This window comes from Dicentrarchus labrax, unplaced genomic scaffold (assembly GCF_905237075.1).
Source record: "Dicentrarchus labrax unplaced genomic scaffold, dlabrax2021, whole genome shotgun sequence".
Taxonomy (NCBI): domain Eukaryota; kingdom Metazoa; phylum Chordata; class Actinopteri; family Moronidae; genus Dicentrarchus; species Dicentrarchus labrax.
Window position 1 is genome coordinate 17,989,667 of NW_026136722.1, and position 26,268 is coordinate 18,015,934.

The following is a 26,268-nucleotide window of genomic DNA, read 5'->3' on the forward strand; positions in this document are numbered from 1 at the left end:
ATGGCATAAACTCAGATTTAGCAGTAATTACACTATTCACTCAGTATCAGAAGAACCACAGCTATTGTAAGAAAAGGCTCAACACTATTGGTGTACTGGCTTTCCATTGTTGCGCCAATAATAAAATCTTGAGGATGAATGCACTGTGCATGCCTACTGGTGACTCTTTTGAAAACCATATTGAAGTGTTTCACATTTTGTAATATCGTTTTTCTTTCTTCCTTGCAGCCGTTGATTTCTATTCATTTTGGTATGGTATGAAAATCGATGAAATTTTTCTAAACTACTCGTGTAATCCATCACAGAGAATGTTAAATCAGCCTGCAGAGTTTTTTTTGTCTCAAAGTTTCAATATTATTACAAAGTAATGCCATAACAATAATGAAAAAAAAAAAACATAATGCAGACACAATTTACTGTGATGGATGACACAACCTTCAACAAGTGAAAAACTTCTGGACTTCTTTTGGCATTAAGTTTATTTGCTTTCTAACAGAGAGTTAGATGATGATAGATGCCGCTCTTTAACTTTTTATCTAGACATAAGATTGGAATGTATGGCTACAGAAACTTAAGTGAATAAAAGGACAATTCATTGTTGAATTTTTTTTTTTTTTACTTTTGGCAAGCAATTTTCATTAAAATTAGTGGGTGGCATATTTGAGTCTGGTATCAAGTTCTAATGATACATCCTTGGGTGTATTTGCTGGACTATTTCTTGGCTTGAAGCCAAAAGTGCCCTTGTAAAAACACCCAATTTGTCACTTTATCCACCTTTTTGTACAGATTACAGAGTTTTTCTAAGCCTTACGTTACGCTAAGCTAATCAGCTGCCGGTGGTGGCCTTATATTTAATGGACAGATTTAAGGGTGGTATTGATCTTCTCACCTAATTCTTCCCCAGAAAGCGAATAAGCCTATTTCCCAAAATGTCAAATTACTGCTTTAATGAAAAGTATCTAGCAATCTGAGACGATCAGAATAGTAATAATGAAGGATCTAGTATTTACCATTCCAGACATACATTCATCACAAACCGTGCCTGAATGTCATTATTTGGTATTATCACATAGCTGTGTCAGATACTCAGTTTGTCCAGTGAGTGCAATAACATCTATTATTGTTTAACATTAGAACTTTTTATCATATGATGAATTTCTGCTGAAATTAATGTGGGATGCTCTTTGGATACTGCTGACAATCAGATGAGGTTTGAAACGTTACAGAGTTTCTCTTAATGATTTATTTACCAAAAGATGTGTGTTTGTTTGGTTGAGGATGAACATCAAACCTGCTGGATTAAAGTTATTGTTTTAGTCCTACGTGAGCATTTTGGATGTCTCAGGCTGCAGTTCTTCTACATGGTTGCATGGTGTCTAGACTGCAGTGGCACTGAACCATTCGTCAATAAACATTCATTGTTCATTATTTTAGGCTGAACAAAATAATAATATAAACACAGATTTTTAAATCAGTGTTTCTTAATTATCAGTGCATTGCTTTGTGTTTGAGTCAGTCTCTTGTCCCCGAATGTGTGCACTTGACTTTTAATGGCACATTAGTATGTGTGTGTGAGACTCCCCCCAACACCTGGCTTTCCCATTTCCTACACTCCAGTTCATTCAGCAACACGTTTTGCTGGCACTGAATGTACTTTTGATGATTATTTTGGCACCAAACATATTTTTATACTCTTTGAAGTGAATATATTTTAGAAACAGCTTGAAGTCCTTGCTCCCGAAGTTTAGTGAAGCTGTGTATTATCGTGGGTTACAAATCTGGAGGCTTCCTTCATTTCCCTGTTTATCAGTTAATTCTGGCCAAAATGACTTATTGTTATTTCCGCTACTTGTCTAATGGAACAGCATTATCAAGGCTCTGTTTTTATGAGATAATGCCTGGGAAGACACTGTTCAAGGTCTGGCATGGTCTACCAGATGTCAGATTACCACAAGAAAAGGCACAGTAAATAAAAGCAGAGGCTGTCTTGCTGTTGCATAGCACTGTGTACAACACTGTGAGATATCAAAATGATCAGCCTATTACAGTCTTGACTGTTAAAATCCAATACATGGCCTTCTTGTGTGCAGTGGAAATCACCATCACCTCATCCATAAATAAAGCAAGTGAAGGCATTGTACAAAAAAAGACTTGTCCGGTCTCCAGCGAGCTCCATTCCGTTTTTTTTTTTTCCAGAGGCAAGTCACAGCTTACATTGTCTTATGTTTGCTCCATGTTGTCATTCTCAGCACATTTCATAATGGATGAACATATTTCCTTCGTATACAGGAAAGCGCTGATAATGAGAGTTCTCGTTCTTTAGAATTTGCACCACTGATGATAATGGACTTCATTATGTCCCTCTTCCAGTAAGCTGTCACCCTGAACAAATTTAAATTAGCCAGCCCAGAACAGATCTTACACCAAGATTATTTCTATTCAAGGCACCATTTGGAGCTGTTTTGATTCCCTTTAATACAGGACTTTTCACTCCAGCAAGCAGCAGCCCTGTTTATTTGACTGTCACAACATTATAAATTACTGGCAGCTTTCTAAGCAATGACAGGGAGGGGAGAAAGTCACCTAGAAGCAGCCCCGGCTAAGAGAGTGGGCTGATGTGAAGGATGCTGGCTCACTGGCTCCGAACAGGGCAAGGTGGGGTCTTGGGCAAGGGACCCTGAGGGAACCATGTGGTGGAAACCATACTGTGACTCATTCAATAAAGTTAATTAATGGTATTTTATACATAATGAGGGTCGGTGTCCCATGTGGTCCCCTCTCAGGTTGAGTTCATGGAGAGACAGCAGTTTTGCTGTGGCTGCAGGGACCATTCTGGAAACAAAACAAGGGTTGTGTCAAGTTGTGTTAAGGTCATTTTGTTATGACTTTGTCTGTTTGAAACACACATTCTCATTGACATGAGCCTCTAATATCCATTGGTTCAATGCATCAACTTGTTATATGAAAGTTAATCTTCATATTAAGCCCATATATAAACAATTATTTACATGTCAACTTGTCAATTAACATGCAACATGTTTTAACAGTACTTGCCACGTGCAGGTTATTGGACTGGAATTTCAGTGGAGTTCAAATTAATCTTAATCACTAAATACAAAAGCAGACACACGTTTGCATTGCAAATAAAACAAGGCAACAAATATAACACCATTACCACAACACTGTCAACTATAATTAAAAGGTTTAATTTTCATATAACATCCATATGTCAGTTAGCTTAAAGGCCCTACGCAGAACTTTAATTTTTTCAATTCAACCAAATCCGACCCGCTGGCAGTAGCCAATCTTTTCAGTAATGGTCTTGTTTATTTATGTAGATCATTTAAAGACATCAGTTTTAAATTGAGACTGTTTCATGACCAGTTAAAAACTCTAAGTAATATTTTTAATACTTGCACAGACAAAAAATATCATCCACTTCATCCTTCATCAAATGAATTCTTAAACACAAACGTTGGTGCTCTGATTGTGACATAATCTGTTAAATAATTGTGAAACCAACCAACCTGACATACAGAAGATCTTTTTCTTCTTCTTCTTCTTCTTCTTCTTCTGAAGCCTACTTGAAAGGTTTGCCATTCTTTCACTGCATGAGCTTTCAGATTTCCTTGCAATTCAGCTCAAGAATCTCTTTTTGTCCTCTGAACTGTAGAGGAAAACACAGAGACAAAATACCAAATAAAGCAAACATATACAGACCACTGCTAGCCAACATACTCTTTATAACAGGAATTATGTTTTGTGGGAGATGTAGTACTGATTCTGAGAAACACAAGCCTTAACCACACCACTAGTGGGAGATAAAAACCAACCAACTGAGTCTACTCGTTTTTCAGTAAATATACCAAGGTGTCACATTGAATTTAACAATAATAATGCAGATGTTTAAACATGTTACATGAAACATCTGTATAAGGACATGAGCTATGCAGTCATTCACAGCTTGTGGTATGGGGTTGAAGGGTAGACCTTGACAGAAGAGTGGACCGCATCAGAGAGAAGTGAATTGGATTTGTGAAATGGAAATTTAAATTACAGAGAAAAACAACAAAAGTAACACATCAGTAACACATCAGGCTGGCACCTTTTAAGCAGTTTCTGAGTTAAAGATGTTGTTCACAGTAGGAAGTACTGGCTACATACTAAAATAAAAAAACACAACACACACCAAGCTTTTCTGCATATGGTGTTTATGCGTTTGTGGGCGTACGAGTCAGATTTGCTGCCAGTTTGTGATTCTGATTAGCATGTTTTCAGCTGTACTGACTGATGGTGAAACTCCAGGCTGGCTTCCCTCGAAAGGTGTAATAAACAGAACCTGGGAGGCTGCAGCATCTGCATTAACACCTTGCCGGGGATGTCTCCTAGGGCCCAGGAGCCGAGGACAGAGCCTTCCCTTCACACCTCGTTACTCCTGTTCCCTCCCGTGACCTTTCCCTGCAGGCAAACACGCACCCCATGAGACAGCAAGCCAATCAGTAGCCCTCTTCCATCCAGCCCCGCCCTTCGCAACCCTTCCTCTTTGCCTCATTCCCTTTTTCCTCTTCCCAAAGAAACTGTCGCTGCAACTGTCATAGACTCTCTCTCTGAGTGGTATCGTTGTCTCTGGCCCCATCATTGTCCTCCACTCCATCAGTCAGCGCTGTTTACGTTCAGGTGATTTTTGCTTTGAATCACTCCACTGGAAACTGATGTGACCTTGAAGAGAATGTCTGTGCCTTTTAAAACCTGAAGAGGAAGGAGAACGCTCTTTGAAAGTCTTGTCTTTCATGTCACTAATAGACAGGAGGCTGTCTGAATTACTCTTTTATTTTTTTGACCACTCGTTACAAAGATCAGGACGGGCTTGAATGCGTCAAGCCTTGGAGAGTGAAAATGGAGTTCTCCAGGTGAAAGGAAAACAGGCCCTCTGGCAAGGTTGCATGGTTTGTCTTTGATGCTCCTGGCTTGACACGGGGACTCACCTTGACTGGGTCATTTATTCAGACACACACTAAGTCACCTGGCACTGTGAGGCTGAGAGACAATTGCGTTTAGCCTTCATGGAGCGATGATGCCAGGGCACCAGAAAACATCTATATTTTAAACTTTCAATGACCTGCCGCAGTTTGAGTGGCAATCCAAAATTAATAAACAACTTTTTTTTTTCTTCCCCTGCTTAGAAAATTAAAAATGGGTCTGCCCTCAACTTTAATTAATTTTCAGTTAATTTTCTTTTTCAAAGCTAATACAGTCAGCAATGTCTCCAATAAAGGTAATAAAAAATGTGAAAAGAGGCGTGAGAAACATGCGTAATGGCACAGAAGCGCTAGCTAGATGGCACTGCCCTTATCCCTTCTACCTTCTGAACAAACCATCCCAACCTGACCTAGGACGTCTGCAAGTCTCACACCATAGATGAGTTGCAAACTGCAGTGTGGCGAGTCAGAGCACAGAAAAACCCTGTTAATTGGTCCAGTCTGGCTGGCCCCTGTCAGACGAGGCCTTTCATGGCCTTTTCATGGGTTTCTCCTGGGAGAACTGAGGAGGCTGCCTGTAATGAGGCACCGTACCTGGTTGCAGAGGGGGGAATCAGGAGGGTCACTCGTGGGCAATTAGGGAGAAATAATGAGAGCTTTCTCTTTCTCTCTGTCTCTGTTTCTACCCCCCCCCTCCTCCTCCTCCTGTTTCCTGTGAGGACGGTGGCTCATCAGGTAACTTTTTAGGGGGGATCCCGTGAGAGGCAGCTCGAAGCCAAAAGTAGCACTGCAAGAAGAGAGCCAGAGCATTGTAGATCTTCAGCAAATATGCACAAAACAGCATTCACCACACGTGCTGTAGCTGTGTAGCTGTGACCAACAGTGGCAACAAGCCTTCAAACTTGGAAAGATGATGTTGAGATATGTGTATGTACCTATCGAAATATCTTAACAGGATGCTTGCTATGTTCAAATGAGCCAAGTCTGTATTCAACCTGCAATCTTAACTGACAATTTGTTAGTGCCCAAGGGCTAAGATGATATACTGTAGCTTAGTTTGTATACAGTTCATTGTCCAAGGCCAAGATGAGATGCTATATCTAAGATTGTATGCAGTTCATTATGCCGAACTGGTATCCAATCACTCCTGGGATTCCAGTTTTTATGCAGCTGGCGTTAGCTACTGTAGCTCCTTCCTGGCTGCTGCTGTCTGGAGATGGATTTCCACTTCTTTGACAGAGATTGATGTGCTGCTTGTCCCTGGCTGTAATAGCACTCAATATCCACTGCACTTAATATCCAAATGGCACCAAATCAAAATCACCGCCAGTCTGACACCGGGGTATAACACCTTGGCTAAGTGCAGCACCTTATTTACATGCACAGAGCCAGTTCATTTTTTTAGTGGTTGAAAGGTGATCAATAATTTACATGCAGGTAAGTGCCTTATATCTGTGAAATTGTCCACGCGCCTCTAAGAATAATGGAGAAGTATTTGAATTGCAATACAGATGGTTAGAGTTGTTATTACCTGGAAAGAGCAATAAAAATTGATTAAAAATCAAATTGAAATTGTACAGGGCAGCGAGTCCTTTTGTTGTGCATTTGTGGCTAAAAGGAACATAATTAAGTTTAGAAAATATATTGTTAGAATATTTAGTTTTGCCTGTTTAGGTGTGAAAAAAGCCAGAGAATACTAGACAAAAAAAAAAACATTCTTCTTTTTGTGCAGCCCGAAGGTTCTGCATTACATCAGACTGTGAGACCCACAAACTAAAATCACTGTGAAGCTGTTCCTCCCACTTCCTTCTACTTCAATGATAATCACAGATTCCCTCTCTACAGGCTGCTCCGGTCTTTCTTTTTTCTTGCTTTAGCCTTCAATTTTGCTTTTGCTGTTTATCACGGTGTTGAAAAACCCTTTTGAATACTTTTGTTGTTGAGGGAATCTAAGCCACGGTGGGTTGAAATGTAGCTGCTTTCTGCCCTTTCTGTGGACGGGTTGGACATTGAGCTTGGAGGAGAAAGGATAACGTAGGTGCAGATTGGTACTGAAGGCAATGTTTTGCACTCAGTCTTTTGTTTTGAAGTAGCACGACAACACTGATGGCATGACAGATTTGGGTTAGGATCCAGACCTTGTTTTGAATCTTGCAGTTTTTGCCTCGGAGAAAGGGCCATAAATGTTATAGCGCTGGTGGAAATCCCTCCCTGGTTAGAGCTCCATCTGTGCACATGAATAGCAGAATGTGCACGAGGCAGTAAAAAATGAATGTGAGGATGGTGAGATGGCCCAGGGAGTCTGTTACGCTGATAGAAAATGTAAAGTGCTATAGTCATGGATGTAATGTAGAATGATTGTCTGTCTCCCCTGTTTATTTGCCAGTGTAAGGGCTGTAATGGAGACAAATGCTTGTCTGAGCCTGTGAACCTGCTGCTTTGGCAATCTAGCTCCTCGGTATATGTAGCTGTTGAGGCAGCCTGCACTGAGAGGACTGTGTGAAGGCAGGTGAGAGGTCCTCAGGTGACTAACCTGGCTTTTATGCCTTAATGACTCCTTGTTACTCTCATAGCTATTTCCCAATTGCCACCAGCAATTCCACCCTCTGTGTCCATTAGATGCAGGGAACATGGATCAATATGTGATGCAATTTCCCTGGGGAATGAACGAGGCTTCTTTAGGGTGGCTGGCCCACTGTCTCCCCCTCTTTTTCACTCTGTTACCTATTCCCCTTCTCTCTCTCGCTTCCTCCTCCTCTTTTACATGCCATGCTGAGTAAACCTCTGGTAAGGTGTCGCAACGACAAAAGAAGATTTTGCTCAATCACTTATCTAAGTGAGGTAAAATGCACCGACGACAGGAAACACTTTGTTACAGCAGCTAAAACAGAAACCTGTCACCCAGGTCTCTCTAAAGCAGATGAAGAATGAGTCATCACCAGTCCAACACCCACCCAGTAGTGAGGCTGGCACTCAGCATGCCAGCAACATCATCTGCCTTACAAGGAATGTTGCCCAGCTATTATCTTTGAACAATGAGACACGGTTTGCTAGTATTCGATTTCACAAAGGTCAACATCATTTTGCCACTGGAGTAAAGTGTTGTTTTCATAATGAATATGCCCTAGATTATGCACAGACACAACATAGCCTATACAGTCTCAGTGCCTTAAAGCGCAGAGAGCAAAAGCACATTATAAAGCAATTGCATACCTTTGTTAACAGAACCTTTACAGTTGGTCCCTTTTTGTAGTTTTGTGTCATGATATTTTACAGCAAACTGTGTTATTCCTTGGGCCACCATATTACCAATTAATAATCAAAGTAATGCTGAGTTGCAGAGGTTGTTATAAAGATGCTTTTCATATACCAGGGCCTCTTCCTTGGTGATATTTATTTGATTATTTTTATCATGAACATTGAGATAATTAATAGAAAATACCAGTATTACTGCGTTTTCACTCATCCCTATCATTTTCTGTACTACTTTAGACCAATGTATAATGTTAAGCCTCAAACCCAGCCAAAGCCCAGAGCTCTTCTGGGATTATCTCATGATTGTTGTTCCATTTTGAATACCTAAAAACAGCCCTACAAATACAGTATTATTTTAAAACATTGTTGACCCAAAACAAGACCTAAAAACTTTATATGCTTGTGTAAGCACCCTCAACTGTTCAGACAAGTATGAAGAACTGCTCGGACCATGAAGCTCTGCACCCTGTATCCAGGAGGATGTACGCTGTCAACTGAAAACAAGCAAACTAGGCAAGTCCCAGTGGCATTCAGGCAATGGGGATGGCAGTCAAAGCTTTCCTGTGGTCTTCACTCTCTTTGTTCATGAATTTTATAGAACCTCAGAAACACCCAAATAAGCAAACCAAAACCAAATAGCAGCAGTACAACTTAAATAATTACATAGTGTCAGCTTTTACTTTTACAACTGATGCTGAACACTGCTCCTTTCCCCACCAGCTTGCCTACAAAGCCATCTAGAAAAACGTTGACATCTAGTCCTTCAATAGTTTTCCGAGCAAGATACTATAGAGAGTAAAGGTAAACAAGGTAAAGCCTAATTTCCACTGTATGGTACGACTTGGCTTGCTTAAAGTTGTGGATACTACCTGGGACTTTTTTCAATACAATACTAAAAGGTGTAGACCACTGATTCGTCAGAGAGAATTATCACGCAACACAGGAAATCGTGCATCTTCATGTGGTTTTATTGTGTTGAAGATGATGCTGCAGTAATGACGCGTGTCGCTATGACGATCCTGCTACACTGCAGAGATACTATCTGCAGGAGCAGTTGTTCAGACAGACAATGAGGGGCTGTATTACAGAAACTTACTGTCTTAAGTGTTAAGTTAGGATAGGAAGAGTCTAAGATAGGATTTTTCCCACTTTACTATTACACAAGAAAATCCTAACTAACTTTAGGAATCTAATCTTCCTTCATCCTATTTTATCTTAGTTAGAAAATCCTAAATACTCAATCTAACCTAGCAGCCATACTACTTTTCTCATCTCATCACTTAACAGCTTTGTAACTCATTGAAACAAACTGAAACATACATTGAAACATACTGAAAATGGAGAAAGACCATGATGGGCTTCACTTAACTTCAAGACAGATGAGTTAGAGTTAACATCTGTAGAGAAATCCAAAGATGTTCTTTTTGGGAAACTTACAACATTGCTAAACAGAGAATGGGCTGGGGTCCACCTGTGGACATTTTGTCGGTTGTGTAAAACAGTTTAACAGTCCTAAATTTAGGAGAGTTTATTTAAGATTTTGTTAAAAAGTTGGGAAAAAAAAAAAAAAAAAAAAATTAAAAAAAAAATCCCCCCCGGTTATTTAAATTGTGCATTCTTGGTATATTACTGGTGTATATATATGTATATATATATATATATATATCTATATATATATATATATATGAACAAAAAAACTCTTATGTTCACTTCCAAATTGCGACAGTGGAAGACAAATCAGTGTGATGCTGTTAGGGCTGAACCAACCCGACAAGAAAGTCGAGTAACTCGATTGCTAAAAAATCATTGATGCAAATTCTTTGGATCCTTACGTCATTTAAGTAACATAACTGTATACTGCCATGTAGCAAACTGTGTGAACAGAAGACTGCAAAGTTATAATATAATATAATATAATATATTATAATAATATAGATAATTTCAAGCTGAAACAAAACGAAAACAGTGTGTCCAACCGAACTAGGCTACCAACCTCAACGATATGGAGTGCTGCATTTGAATGATCCCTTGCTGTGGTAGTTTTCAGCTTTTCTCAAGGTTAATTATTTCATGAGAACAGATTGTAAATGCAAAATGCAATGTTTACAAGGCAATAGACCTTTTTTTTTTCCTCCAGTTCACACTGTCATGGGTCAGTGATTTTCTGTGGGCCTTAGGTTTTGTAGTTAGCACCACTGTAGCAGTTGAAAGATGTGCATGGTGCAGTGGGTGATCAGAAAGTCTGAAATTGGCCCAGAGAGAGCACCGCTGTCAGAAAAAAAGACCACAGCATTGAAGAAAAGAAATGGAAAATGCCATCCCTGCTGAGTGAATGAATACGTGAGTTTCTCTGTGAACTTGTGGTCGCACTGCTTGGATCACAGCATCAGCAAAAAGCACTCTTAACAGTCTACAGGTTTCTAAAGGGTATAATAAAACAGGAAGGGTTATTTATTTTAAAATGCATAGGTTAGGGTGAGGTAGAAGCAGGAGGGGGGGGATTCCTCTCATAAAAAATGTCAGTGTGAAAGCAAAAGGAGGCAACAGTTAACATCTTCACTTGTCCCATTGTTAAATTTGTCCACAGGGGGATATTTCTGTCACCCTCTTCTGTGTTGATTCGAAAGGATGTTGTAGGTGTCTCCCTCCTCGTCTTCAATCAGCACACAATGTTATCTTCCAGCAGCCCTGGCCTTGCATTTGTTTCTGTGACTGTTTCAAGAATGTGCCGTGGCTACTGAATGGCGCCATTTAAGAGATGAAAGAGCAGTGGTGCAGATGTCGTAAAAAGCAGGAGAAAAGACAAGGCGGACAAAGAGAGAGAATGAAACGGAGGAGACAAAAGCGTCTCTGGTTCAGGATCTGAAGAAGAGACATCAGTATGTGTGGGCAGTGTTAAATAATTTACTCCTCCCTGATCAGACCCTATTTAATTAGCCCTTGTTCCGCCGATTTAATCAGGCCCTCTTGGTTGGGGTGTTGGGCTATGAACTGTGAGGGGCGAAGAAGCATCATATGCTCGCCTGCTGTGTGATCACAGCGGGGCCTCAGGTAGAGGACACAGGGACACGTCCTGCCGGCTGACTACAGTTATTGCTAACAACACTAACAGGGCACAGCAGCAGACCTCGGTGACTCCTATAGGCCTGCTAACAGGTTGCCGTCTAACACCTTCCATGGCTTCACTTACCAAGAGTTAGCCTTCTAATTACGCTCCTCTGAACATGTTATACAATTATCCTCGTATGAGATTGTGCACAGTTGTGTGTTGGTGAGGATGTTACTAACATCAGACCCAGACCCATCCCTGCACCCTCTTTCTTAGGATTAGTGGCAGCATCTTTAGAACTTGGATCTTTCTGGAAATGATAGCAGAGAAGTAGGGATGCATTTAAGTATTGTGTTGCCCAAGGCTAGTTTAGAGGTACTGGAAGCTGCCAGAGGATCCAATTTCAGGCCATTTCCCCCCCTAAAAAAATTGTCTGAAGTGGAAAATCACACCTGATGGCCTACTAGCATGGCTTTCAAGCCACTAGATGGTAGTATGGAAGTCTTTGTATGAATCACTTTCGAAAAAAGGGGTTATGATAAAAAAAGAAAGGTCGAACAAATGTCCAGATGACCATCGGTGTCCTTTGGTAAAAGACCGTGTTCTCGTTTTTTCCCACACAGTTAAGAGATGGACTAGTGGAGCAGTTCTTTTCTCACACGGTAGGATAGACATGAATCTGCTAGTGGAGGATATTGAATTTGTTTCAAGCTACACTCCCGCGACGTGCAGCCAGTGCTGAGGTACACACTTTGATTTGTGACATGCAGAGAAGGGGGAAAAGAGAAGACGATGAGGAAGAGGAAGAAGAAGCATGGGGAACAGAAGTGTAGCGTCCCGCTGAGGTAATTTGCCTTGGGTCTTATAGAGCTTACTCGCACTGCTGGCAGAGTCATATGCAGGCTGATACGGGAAAAGGAGAAGATGTGGGAACAGCATGAGAAGCCAGCAGAATCACAAGTGTTGTGGCTTTGCCTTGTAGCTTCAGAGGAAATAAGAAAGAGTGAGACGGAGAGAAGGTTGGGAGTGGAGTAGGGTTTAACTAATACTCAAACAAAGGTAACTGAGCATGTGTGCACAGGCACATGCTCACACACAGTCATCATCCAGCATCTGGGAAAGCTACGGCCAATTTTCATGGGAACATAGCAGTTTTGAGCACACATAAGCGCCTGTGACACCTTTGGCAGTGCCAAGAGCCCACACATCAGCCGGCGTTGACAGCATGGCTGGCACATGCCTGAGGGGCTGGGAAACTTCCCCTCTATAATTGCATCCCATGTCAACCTGTGACAAGTCAGGCTCAACCAGCATGGGAGCTCACTAATCACCGGCCAGACGACCTCCACCTCCTTTACCCTCTCGTTACCCACCTACGCCCACTTTGAGCCCCGCTCCAGCTATCTGCCTGCCATATTTGTTTTTGCATCTGTAGGGGTAGCACCCCTGAGCAAGCCATTATATCTTTATCTCAGCAACTGATGCCATCGGCATGACTCAACAGTCAAAGCAGTTCTGTCTCATTAGTCCTCTTCTTTAAAAGTATCTGTTAATGTAGCCATTTTCCACTTATTCCATCTGTTATTCTCACTGGCAGTCTCCAGCTGACACATTTACTCATTTTATGTTAATCACATAAAACTTGTTAAAATGGATGCCGGGATGGAAATGATAATAGTCTGTCTACTCTTACAGGACTGCTGGCTGGGGACTCATGAGCTTCTTCACACCTCCCTTGAAAAGTCTGAGTGCGACTACGATACAGTCAGTTACCAGGCACTTTATAGGAATGTACTTTTGTGATTTAAGACGAGGGGGCGATTCGCAACAAGTTTATGTGCGTGACAGCAAGTTTGTTAAAGCCTGTACAGCGGAAAGTCCTTGTGATCTTTGATAAGAGATATCAGTTTGTGTGTGTGACCACATCTTTGATCTTTGGTGAGTGATGTGTGTGTGAGTGAGTGAGTGAGTGAGAAAGAGAGCGACATGGTGCTAGTGCCTCCTGCCTCCTACAGATTGAGGTGAGAGCAGCCAGGTGGGGCCCGGTCGTGTCTGTGTGCCACAGTAACTGGATGTGATGGGTGGCCTCTGGGGATCTCTGCCTTAGAAGTGCTAAACGAGCGAAGCAGAGCAATCACACTGTTCCTGTGTGCGTATGCGTCGGTGTGTGCGTGTGTGCCGCAAGCCCACACACACCTATATATGATAGTCAGTTTGCTTTCCTGTTGCCACTGGCTCCGTGTCTGTGTAGGTGTGCGTGTCTGCTATAAAGGACACTGCATTTATCCCCAGACTAAATATAAGCACCACAAGATGGATGATAAGATAAAAAAAAAACCCTTTAATGTATTAAATGTTGCCAGGTAACAAGCGTTTTAAACAACAAATACACAAACATGGCTGCCGCATCGGCTCCGCGTGCTGATGATAAGTGCTGCAGACAGTCAACATGCGGTGGAGCTGTAGCGCTGCTCGGCTAGCATGACTCCAGTCACAAAGGTGGTGACAAGACACTGGTTCCAGTCTAGAGATTGTGACCCCACCTTCCTCTAAACTCCCCCCACCCCCCATGTCTCAATCTGATTGTTAACCTGAGGCCCCTGAAAGGGCAAACTGCCCCCCACCCCTTCATTAACCAAATGGAATTGACTTAATTCAATTACGGAGTAAAAACGTCCCTCCCACGAGAGGAGCCAGTGTTTGTGTACAATCCTGCCTTTTGCACATCAGCTGTGACTGTGTGTGTGTGTGTGTGTCCCTGTACATGCTCGCACATATATTACACGCACAACCCGCGAAATGAGCTCTCATGCATACGAAAACAAAACAAACGAGTGTGTGTCACAGGTTGTGTTCTTGCCGCGGGCCAACAGAGGCCCCACTGGTGGCACTACAGAGGCCTCCGGTAGCACCTGGGCCCCGCGGCTCCGCCCACGCCCGCGCCCTTGTCCCCCGCCAGAGCCGAGGTGAATGCCAAGGAGTCTCCGAGCCACTCCATCAAGCAGCCCCCCACCCCAGGGGAACACCAGCCAATGAATTACAGATTAGATCATTGTTACAGGATCATAACAGTGATCTAATTGCCAATTTCTCTTTTTAATTGAATTTGGTGGAGTGAAGAGGCAGAGATAGGATTCATGGGACTTTGTGTGGAGCCGATTGGAGTTGGTCCTCTGTTGACCGGACACGACGGTTAATGAGGGAAAAAATACTGGAGCTTGACATTCGGCTGCAAACTGGGCGTTGACTGCAGAAACGTCAGGCCTAATATACTTGACGGTGCTTCTCGCTCAGACTGAATCTCATTGTTGAAACGTTCAGGGTGTTGGCTCACTGAAATTAGTCGAGTTGTATTGCCAGCATTATGCATCACAGTTCAATGACTGTAACCGGGTAGCACACCAAATGTTCTTTTATTTTCTATTTTCTTCTCTGTGTATTGTCTGGTGGCTTTAATCGGAGCTCTCTGACATGGCAAAAGCTAATTGCAGTTTGTCTGCCCCCCCCCCCCAACTCTCCTGTCCTCACCCTCACAACCTCCCGTTCCCCAAACCCAGCGTCCAGTCTGGCCATAAATGAGCTCCACAGTGTTGTCTGATTATAGCTCGGTTAAATTAGATGAGATAAGTTAGCCCACATCTCCTCCACAGCCTTGCTTGAGAGCTGACAAGCCCAATACATCTGCCTGGCCATGGTAATTGAGATGGGGAGGGGAGGAGAGGAGGGGGGCCTCGGTGGTTGGATGTGGAGCAGTGATTTGTGTGTGTGTGTACATGAATGTGTGTGTGAGTGTGCATAGAGGCATGTGAATGGGAGGAGGGGGGGGGCTCCCTCTGTCTCTTGTTCCTCAGTACCTGTCATTGATGAGGAGCCAAGGAGAAGCTTCAGCTTGAAGCTGTCATCGGCCCTCTGAATCTGTCTGCCTCACTCTATCATCCCTCCCTCCTCCTTCCTCAATCTCTCTCTCTCTCTCTCTCTCTCTCTCTCTCTCTCTCTCCCTCTCCCTGTGTGATGTGGATGCAGAGTGTGTGAGTCGTGAGCCATCCAGCGAGCTTGTGCGCCGTAGGAATCCGCGCCACCGGCTCTTGAGGCGTTTAAATCGGAGACGCCGGCAGACCGACTGGGGTGCAGGCAGCCCGCCGCCCTGACACCGCCGAGACCGACACTCCCTCTCCCGGACTGACAGGCCAATCGCAGGACACCGCTCGCCCTCCCTCCATCCCCAGCACTCTCTCTCTCTCTCTCTCTCTCTCTCACTCTTTCTCACACTCCCTCCTCCTCCTATCTCTCTCTCTCTCTATCTGTCTCTCTCTCTCTCTCTCTCTCTCTCACTCTGGTTTTCATTCCTTTGCGTTCAATCCGTGCATCCCCTCCTCCTCCTCCTCCTCCTCCTCCTCCTCCGCCTCCTCCTCCTCACACCTTTTGGTCAGAAGAGGAAGAGGAAGCCCAGCCCAGGGAGAGACGCTGAGAGGATGAAACTCTGACACGCCGACAGACCACAGGGAAACAAGAGCACAACTGTGAGTACAGCAGTCCTTTCACCTCTCACTCAGGCTTAACGCTGTCACACACACACCTCGTCTCACACACACACACACACACACACACGTGTCCGGCACATTTACTTCAAAAACACACACACACACACACACACACACACACACACACACACACACACACACAGGGACAAACAGAGATCCAAACAGCGGACTCACCATCCATCCATTGCTCCAGTGTCTTTGTGTCTTCCCAGCAGGCAGAGCAAGAGTGAGAGAAGTGCAGCAGTGTGTGTTTTTAATGTGCAGTGTGTTTCTTTATGTCTGCTGTTTGCATTGAGCTTTGTCCTGTATGTATGTACAGTGCACTGAATGCAAACACAAACAACCCAGCACAAGTGTTGTTCCATACTTTCCAATAGGCGTGTTACCCCCCCTCCCCTCCACTTTAATGCATTCACTTTTATGCTTTCTGCCAAAAGTCAACAGTGCGTTAGTGTGTTTCTTTGTTTGGCTCAGATGAAGAATGAGCCCAGCAATATGCAAGGTCAACTGAATAATGTTTCCCACACTGCGCCTCATGTTGGGAGCTTCTTTTGTCTGTGCAGTTTTTTATTGGCAATATAGGCACGCTGTATCTCCACATGAGAACAAGCGTCCCTGTTCTTATCTCCCATCTTAAACGTATAAGCTGCTATAAGCCAATAGATGCCTGCGGGGGGGGGAGAAAGGGGGCGTACTTTCTTCTCAATGGCACAAGAATCCCGAGCAATCCCCACTGCTTATTGTTTAGCGCGCAGCCAGGGGAGCTCTGCATGCCGGGCTGATCCGCACTATTTTTTGATTATGTTCCTGGTTCATCTCTGGCCGAGGCGATTTCCTATTTCCTTCTCCCATTTCGAGAGCGGGGAGTATAATATGATAGCGGCTCACATGCGGGGAAGTGCAGACAGTGGATCTGTACAGAGGACACAGATTGCATTTCCCCTGGAGAATGCTCTCGCTGTATTAAAGGCACTAGAGGGCTGCTCGGCACTTGTCATCAGCTCCGCTGGTAATGCCGGCGAGGGGAGAAAGTAGACGTGGTGTTTACCGCCACTCTCTCATTTAAAGAGCTCCCATTGGCCCCCAATGCCACAGCTGCATCACACCGGCCCATTCACATCCAGGTTATATTGCATTTGTGAGGCCCAGGATATTGTGTGGCTCCTCACTTTGCTCTGACAATCTGATGAGCAAATGTGGAAAATGAAGAGATATATATGTTAAACATCCCACAGTATATTAGATTTGTTGCTGGACTGTAAACTCCTGGAGTGAGAATGAGAGCATTTGCATTTTTATGATGAGGTTTAACACTGATCACATGCACCGCAGCACCTGTTTATGCTTTAAACTCAATTCATATTACTCCTCGTTTTAGTAGCTCGCAGTCCGGTTTCATGTCCTTTCATTTTTTAATTTATTTGCTGTTCATTTACAATTCTAATCGATTTTTCTGGCATGTTTAGGTGCCATAGGTGCCATTTGTTATGTTTTCCACATTGCTGAATCTAAATGAGGGATTGATTCTGACTGTTAGAAATGTGAAGTGACACATCAATGGCTCTCGAGGCCCAACAAGCCTCCCGTTGCCGATGTGTCAGCAAAAGTGAATGAAAACCCTGAGACTCACTTCCTCCTCTGTCTGGCCTTGGCAAATTTACTGAACCCTTGTGGTTTAACTCTCTCTCTCACACACACACACCCAGACAGACACACAATGTTAAATCAAGGTAAACAAGACAATTATCTATCCTTCCCTCCTCTGTAGTTGCCCCTTTTCTCCTATGCAGGGATTATTGGAAAAGACTGATTAGTTAGAGTTAAAAGGCAAACTGATTTAGTGTGCATCTCCACTGACCATGCCGCATCGCCTATAACCACCATCAAAGCTGTGATATTCGTGGCGCAGGAAAATTACAAAAGCTACATCACAAAAAGTAATTTAAACTCTCCCGATTAATGCAACTTTCATTTCGGACTTGCCTGTGGCTTTCATAGAAAATTCCTGTAATTTAAATACGGAAAGCCTGTCTGCGTCTGACTCGGTCACCGACCGTCAGTTTAAATTTATCTTCTCCTCGCTGCACGTTTCATTGTTGAGACATATATTCAAGGCAAGTTAATAGCCTTTTATGCTAGGAAACATATTTAATTACATATATCTTTCACTGCAAAGCGTTTACCCCAGAGGTGCTGTTAATGTAAGTCTGTGATCTTTGCAGTTATTAAACCGCTTGTGCAGGCAAGATAAGTTACTGTCATCCCATATTTATTACTATCTGCTCGTGTATCTGCACTTATTGATTAGATGGTTGGTAACCAGTCCTGATCATCAATAGAGATCCTTACAAGGCGAGGGCCAGATAGTCTTTCCACTCTCCCTGAAGGCTCAATTACACTGCATGCACAAGGAAATGTGGGGGGAAGGAGTTGAGCTCTGACAAGGTCAAATTATACGTCAGCTTCAAATCATTTTGTAGAGTTATTCGTCCACATCTGAATGTATAAAGAAAGACACATTCGGAGAGTCAATAAATGTTGTACGCCAGAGCTCTTTAAATATTCAGGGACTTTGCTGATTAAATTATGTCTACTGGAAGCAATGGTTTGAGCTCCTCCTGGGTGTTTTCATTTATTTTCTCCACCTGACTTTGGGGTATTGGATGCCAGTAATTGCACATTTTGAATAAATGAGTGATGGAATTTACTAATTTGCCAACTAGTTACCCTTTAAAACGATGTTGATTACAATTGCAAACCCATCACACGGTTTCCAGTCTTGACGCAAATGCAGTGCTACTTGTGTTGCAGAGTAGAAAAGTTGATACTGTAATTGGTGCTTTGTGGGGCTGTTTGCTCTTGCTGGTTGTTCCTAGACAATAGCATACACAGCCTATTCAACAACCCATGAATACCACAATTCAATGATGAAAGACATGTGTAGCAAATATTGAAGGTACTTTTTCTTTCTGTTGGTGGAAAGCCAAAAAGCAGAATTGATTTGTTGAGTGAGCCTGGGAAGGATAGACTCTCCTCAAAAACCTTTGTGAGAAAGATGGTAATTGCAGGGCAAAGTGCTGCTGACAAAATACAGGAGGATTACCATATGACTCCAATTGCAAGGTTTTGAAAGATATACATATCAACAAAAACACTAGTTTTATCTCACAAAGTAGCTTCTACACTTGTGATATGTTTTAAGGGTCAGTTCAAAACATATTTTCTCATTTATACCTGTTGTGCTATCTATCCATGTAGAGAGTTTTTGTTTTGTTTGTTTGGACATATCATGTCTCTAAGATTTCTGCCACCAGCCCAATACAATGGAGGTGAATGGAAAACGTTGAAATATCACACTGAAGAACTCAACAATGTGTCTTAAATAATTATGATGTGGTTACTTCTTCTACTGAAGCAATAGCCGCTATGATGGAGTGCAAACAATGGTCCAGCACCCAAAGATATTCAGTGTACTGTCATAGAAGACCGATGAAAACAGAAATATTTGCGGATTCATTTTCTACAAAACTGGCGAATCAACTAGTTGATTAATCGATTCAGCTGTAATAAAAACTGTAATAAGACTAAAGTCTTATTATATTATCCATACTAACCATAGCTTTTTTTTTTTTTTCTGGAAAGACACATTGCTGTTGAGTCCTTTTCCAATGTGCCAGTCACCTCCATGGTTTTAATGGTGGACGCACCAGGACCAGGTTGGTTAGATATCTCTGTTGGGGGCGGGGAGTGGAAAAATGTTTGTGTAAATTACCTTGTTAAAGTTGTCCTGTACCTAAATTGTGTTGTGAACAAGGTGTTTATTTAGTCTACTTTATTAGAAAGTTTATGGCAGCCCTGGGTGGGCTTTTGCCACTCAGTCGCTATTTAATCAGCCAGTACCTCCAGCGTTAACCTTCATTACCTCTCTGTGTCATTCTCTGCAGGGTCATGCAAAGTATCATCAAATATTTATGATATTAATAACTGCCTTTAGGAAGAAAAAAAGGACATAAATAAATCTGCTCTGCAAAGCACACGATTAAGAGGTCCATTCCATGTAATAAATGGGCGAAGGGGAAATAAAAGGGCAGTCCCGGAGCAAAAGGGGGGAGACGTTACAAAACCAGCAACTAGAGACAGAGATGCCTCCTACAGCAGACAGCTTTTGTGCTACAGAGGGATATTTCTTCAGTAAATTTGTGCATTAGCTGGTGTGCAATTGTTCTTCTGAGAGCTTATGCGAGCCTGAGAGAAATCGTTGTTGTGGATGGCTTGAGCATCGGCGGTCCCTGGGGGGCCTCCTACATCGACAGACTCCAAATAGACAAACATGCAGACACCCACACATGTGCGCGCACATATGTACACAGCGCTGTTTAGCATGGAAGCCGATTGAGGCAGGGCCCAACATTAATTATCTGTTTTTCAGCCGAGGTCTGGTGACAGTGATTAGAGTGAGGGGTTTTTTGGAGAGTGGTGCACACACGGTCTAATGAGGAAAACTGGCCTCTCTATAGAGCTCTCCAGGCACACTTGATCTGCTCTGTGGCTCTGCAAGTGTATTTGTGTGTGTGTGTGTGTGTGTGTGTGTGTGTGTGTGTGTGTGTGTGTGTGTGGGTGTGACTGTCGCTCTTCCAGGCTCACTGCTGGGAGAGACACACTCTGAATGTGAGGTTCAGAAGCTGATGTAAGAATTGAGACACTCCCAATGCAAAAAGGTCTTTTACATAATTGCTGTTTAATTGTGTCTTATTGTGATGATTAATGTTTGGTTTACTGGTCGAGGCCGTTTCTGGCTTTGGTGCTTGCTAAAGCTTGAGCTGCTTAAAAATAATGTGATTCTGCGAGCAGACCACATGACAGCATGGACCAGTCTGTATCCCATGGAGTCTGTTTGGAAAAAGAAGCAAGCTGCTTTCCTTGTGAGAGAATTATAAATGGCTGTGTCCAAACTTTCGCAGCACTGAGCCAAAAATACTCTGCACAGTAGTGTGGAACAGCAGTGAATCTTGTGTTCATCTCCAAAACAAAGGAATGATTTTCTACAGGCTGAGAAAGAAATGTCTTGAATGAGGTTAGAGACTAAAAATTCTGAGTCAAATGCTCACAAGGTTCAGGTTACTTTGACCTAAATATGCTGTGATACGCTGCAGGGTTTCTTATGTAAAACATTGTTTTATCTGAACATGACAGAGTTCAAACTGAAGCAAATGCACGGACGTTTTCAGCAGCAGGAGCAGCAGATTGCATGGCTTGAAATAGTAGTTTTCTTTCACCAGAAGCACTGGTCCAGCACATCAGCTCTCCAGTATCGTCGACTAAATCACATTTGTGAAAATGCCAATGTTGGTGTGCACCTGACTGATAGATTTCTGCCCGCACCAGGTTGGCTTTAGGCAAGGGCCTACACGTCATTTTCCACACCATTTTGTCCCAAAGTCGATTACTTTGCCTCTGCAGCTATGGCCGCCTCTGAATTGAACCACACATTTAGCTCTGGAGCTGCCAATAAAAGTCAGAGAGCCCGGCTTCCATCAGCGTAATGATATTTCAGCCTCAGTATTAGTTCAGCACTGTTCTCCACAGCAGTTTCTGCTCAATTAAAGATGGTCCATATTTAAATACGTAGAAAATCAGAACGCCGGCCCAGCCCGTGTGCATTCAGATATGCTGTCGAACGGTTAAATGATGAAGTTTGAAATGGACTTTTTAAGCAGCCGAACGCTCCACACCTTTTGAGTTTGAATAAGGGGAACTGTTCATTTGTAGCTGTGAAAATTTCCTTTAACGTTATTGATGTAGATTAACTTTTAAAAAGGTAAGTAAGTGAAATGTGAAATAATTCATCAAGAGTCAGCCATGTAAGAAATGTGATTTTCGCTGGCAGAAAAAGCTCGTAGACCATTACCCCAAACAGAGGAAGTAGATTAAGGGCGGGTCTTTCTCTCTCTCTCTCTCTCTCTCTCTCTCTCTCTCTCTCTCTCTCTGTCTATCTCTCTTTCTTTCTCCCTGTCTCTCTCTCACTCTCCAGGCCCAAAAGTATGAATAGCACATTTCCAACTAAATTGTCAGGCAGAGCAGAGGAAATAAATTTCAGCTAGTGTCAGCCCTGTGCGCTCGTGGTTTGGAACTTCCGTTGTCTTCCCTTCCCCGACCACTTCGGCTTTATTTAGCGGGAGCTGTCATTTCCCATAAATCCCTAGGAGGAGGCGTCCGTCAGAGCTGCCAGCTCCCCTGTGTGGAGCACCTGTAACAGGGGAGCGAAGTGACAGTTGTGCTGGGACGGTCCCATCAAACGTACAGACACACACATACACACAGACACACACAGAGGATTGCTTGCTCTGAGACCTTTTCTAAGTAAGTTTCTAAACAGAATAGCAGCTTCCACAGTTATTGAAAAGTCAATACATCATAAGAAATTTAATAGATTTCTGGGCTACAGCTTAATTTGAATATCTTTAGAAGCTTCTACCTGGTTCCAAACAGTAGAAATAAGCAGCATCTACATAACATTGTCCTGGTAAATAAACATTAGACTGAGTTACTTTCCTTTGTGCCTCAATCACAGTGTTTTGTATTTATGTGTGTGCCTGTCAGCCGCAACACTTTAATAAATGACCACAGTAAAAAATGTACAGTGCACACAAGGACATGGTATCTGTCAGTTGTCATTTGCCAAAGACTAATTGTTTTATTATTATATTTATAAATGTCGCTTAAAAATGCTCGTGAGGTGGAAAAAGAGGAGAAGTCTTTTCCCCCTCCTTTTTTTTTATCAGATTCAGCTGTCAGCGCACATGCTCCATCATCTGCGCTCCAGGAAATTAGAAAGGAGAAACGTTTGACAGCACAATTTCACAAAACACCGCCACGCCATCATTTCATTTTCTCTGAACCTTTTTTTTTTTCATTTATTTATTTCATTGTCTTTTGAAAAACAAACAGAGCGATAACAGTGGTTCCTTCGCAGGTAATTTATCCTTGTTGCTGGGTTGTGCTTTACTCTCACCTTGCAAAGCTTTAACCCCAGCTGATTAGCCAGTGCACAGGTTGGATGTCACCCAATCAAAAGAGAAGGGTCATATTATGTAGGACATAATTAACACGAATAAAGGGCAGTTTGGTTTAACAGCTGCTGGTCTGATGCCATTTTGATGAGTAGGATTTTGGTTGGTTGATCCAGCTCTGCCCTTGGCCCCATGCTGGCCCGAGTTGCTCTAGTGAGTCTTGACCAAGACGACAAGAAGTCATCAGTTGCCGTGCAGCCACGATGGTTATATATCACCAATATCAGTGGCTGACGGCTGCTTATCTCTCAGGTATTGATTGGGGGACTGTGCAGGGGGACCAAAGCGGCGCGGCCAATCAATGGGGGCATTTCATTCTCCTTGAACGTCTGCTTTTTGATCCTCAACACTGATTGGTCAGGCTTGCTTCGGTGCTGTGGGGATTTTATTTTCTGTTCTGTATTATGAAAAGGAGTGGGTGGAGAGTGATGAACACTTTGGTGTTGGCAGCCTGCTGAGCTTCTCGCGGATGTGCATGGCATATGTGCGAGAATCCTGTTGTGTTCCCCCTTCACTGCCAAGAACCCACAGATCTCACTTAGAGGTTTGATTCAAATTTGCGCTCTAATTTCGGTACACATAATTCCATCACAGAGATACGGAGACCAAAAAAGCTTTTCCACTCACAAAGTTTTCCTGGATTACCTCCAGTGTCTCGGCAGCTGAAGTACATGGGTAATCTGTGCAGAAACTCAGAGATCTTTGTATTTCTCTTGGTTGTTGGAGATTTCATAGAATTACTGAGCTATGCTCTGCACAGCTGACATTAAGTCTTTACAGCCAATTGTACGCATAATTGGGCTATTTTCAGCAAATTTACATGTTGTTTTTTACATGGTTAAAACGGACATGGTACATTCCTGTATGGTGGCTCCAATCCTGAAATTTGGGAGCACCCAAGGGATCACAGAATAAATCTGAGAATTTAAAAGATAATTAACAAGTGAGTGAAGAAGCAGATGCTACACATAATGATGTTTACTATATCTGACTTTTCTCATAACATTTCTTCTAAAATACAGGAAAGACATTCAATTTTTTGGTCTTAAAAACCTTAAAATGAAACATCGGAATAGACATATGGGCTATAAAGACACACAAGCCAATAAAGTTGGAAACCAGGGGCCATATTACAGAAACTTCATTAGAGTTAGGGCCTGGTTTCGGAAAAGGAAAGTCAATGTTCTCAAGATAGGAAAAGTGTTCTACACAAGCATCCCAACTTCCCAAAACCTGAAATAAACTATCCTGACTTGTCCTGATGTTTGCTTTTCCAACATGTAGTGTCAGCTAACTTGTTCGATATGTATGGCTGCTCTTTTATTGCTTTTACACAACCAACAAAATGTCAACAGCTCAACTTAGCCTTAGCTTTGGATTTCTCTACAGATGTTGCCAACATCGCTGAGTCTTCTGTCTTGAAATGTGAAAAAGTGTCTTTTGAGACATTTTTGTGTTTTAATGTACGGTCAATATGTTCCAATGAGAAAAAACAATGGTTACAGTTCTTTAGCTTGGTGAGATGAGAAAAATAGCATCCGTTGATAGGCAATGTTGGATTGAGTATTTAGGATTTCCTAACCTGAATAAGATAGAATGAAGTAAGATCAGATAGGATTCCTAAAGTAAATTACGATTTGCTTCTGTAATACCAATCTGGGAAAAACCCTATCTTAAACTATTCCTGTCTTAACTTAAAATTTAAGATAATAAGAAGTTTCTGTAATACGGCCCCGGACTTGAATTCAAATATGTGACACTTTCTTTAAACCACTTCTTTAAGGGAACAGGAGCCTGTAATGGAGAGAAAATAATTACAGGTAAGCCATTTCCCAAAAATGAGAGGGGCAAGCAAGCCAGTCAGAGCTGGAGTCCGACAGAAACACAGCATATAGAAAGATGTATTATATCAAACGAAATGCTATAATGGCTTCATGTTGAGGTTGACTTTTGGCTCAGACCTTGTCCACGTTGTTGCCTTCTTTATTTAAACCACTTTGGCTTATCAGTTGCGCTTCCCGGGCAGCAGACCTGAAGCTAAGTGAGTTTTTAAGTGAAAACATCGATTTTGATTCTCTTTTGTAGCTGAACTTGAGATCAGGGGATGAAAGGTTGATGGAGTTTTTGCCAGTTGGGGGTTTGGCATGACTCCTGCTGGTTTTGAGGTTTCCCTGAGCAGTGTTCATGATGATCATCTTCTTCGCCAATGATTATGACTTACAGTCTTAAAAATTGTTAGTTAATCCTCTGACATTTACAGGACAGTAAATCTCAGATTTTCCTCCTATCTGAGAGTCTTTAAGTGTAAGAAGTTAGGATCCTCGTGCTTAGTAAATGAAAGTCTTCAAAGTGAGTTTCTGTCAGTAGCAGCTAGAGTAATCAATATGTCACTGGTTAATGTTAAAGGAATCCATCAGCTCCCTGCATTTTAAAATCCCCCCCAAAAATCTAAATTTCCTTGAAGAGGGATTAACAAATAAGGATTGTTCTTTGTAAGAGACTGCCAGTTCATGCCATCTGATATGCTGTCTGTCAGTTTCCGTATTCACAAAGTACTCTGTGTCGAAGTGTATAGATGGCTCATATTGAATTCATAAGCCAGTCATGCAGGAAAACAGAGCACCTTTCTGTGATTCACTTTCAGAAGGGAAACGAACAAAGACGGTTATGCCACTCTATTTGTGGTTCTGCTGGATCACTGTTTGCATAATATCTTTCTTATAGGTCTCCTTAACCTTTGCGGAAGGCTTATTGACTCTCACTAACCTTGCAGGGAGCTGCTGGAGGACAGGAGATGATGAGCGTGCTCAGTGTATGGAAAAAGGCGCATTGTGGAGGTTTTTCCGCCCCCACCTTGCCCTTGCAGAGCGACACCTCTACCAACGCTTTGCATGACCTTTGCCTTATGATCTCTGTTACCATGGTGAAGCCCACAATGTTGTGAATTCAGGCACAATAGACATATGATACAGTAGCACAGTGTGCCTTTGATGTACTTCCAGCAGGTATCGTACAAGTATAATGGTGGTTAAGACAGAGGTGAAAAGAGAAAGCAAGTTCACAAATGTGAGATAATCTCTGAAAATCGTCAATTTTGTGTAAATTGTAGGTTCGTAGGTCAGATTTTCAAGGCCCCACAGGACATACAAGAGCCCTCTCTGGCTTTCCATGCTTCCACAACTTTTAGTATTATCTTCCTCTGCCCACTAGGGGCATGTTTTGCCCTTGCGTTGTTGAGTAAACCACTCTCCTACAAGATTTGTGTAAAAGTAAGGAAGTAGTAGTATAACACAGTGCACATCAAATACATCACTGCCAGTTGTAGCAGTTTATCTGCTGCTGGGTCGAGGATCATTGTACAAAACCTTCCCTAT

General features: G+C 42.5%; 1 protein-coding gene across 7 annotated transcripts in view; it reads left to right on the forward strand.

Moving 5' to 3' along the window:
- Nucleotides 1–26,268, forward strand: part of LOC127356659 (RNA binding protein fox-1 homolog 3-like) — a 468,674-nt gene that overhangs the window by 75,808 nt on the left and 366,598 nt on the right. Inside the window, exon 1 of one of the 7 annotated variants that reach the window (XM_051388636.1) lies at nucleotides 15,638–15,803. The exons of 1 other annotated variant lie outside the window; for it this stretch is intronic. The gene's annotated coding sequence lies outside the window, so the exon portion shown is untranslated. Of the gene's footprint in view, nucleotides 1–15,637; nucleotides 15,804–26,268 lie in introns of those variants that run through there. 5 more of the 7 variants (XM_051388632.1, XM_051388628.1, XM_051388625.1 and 2 more) reach the window with 5 other exon arrangements.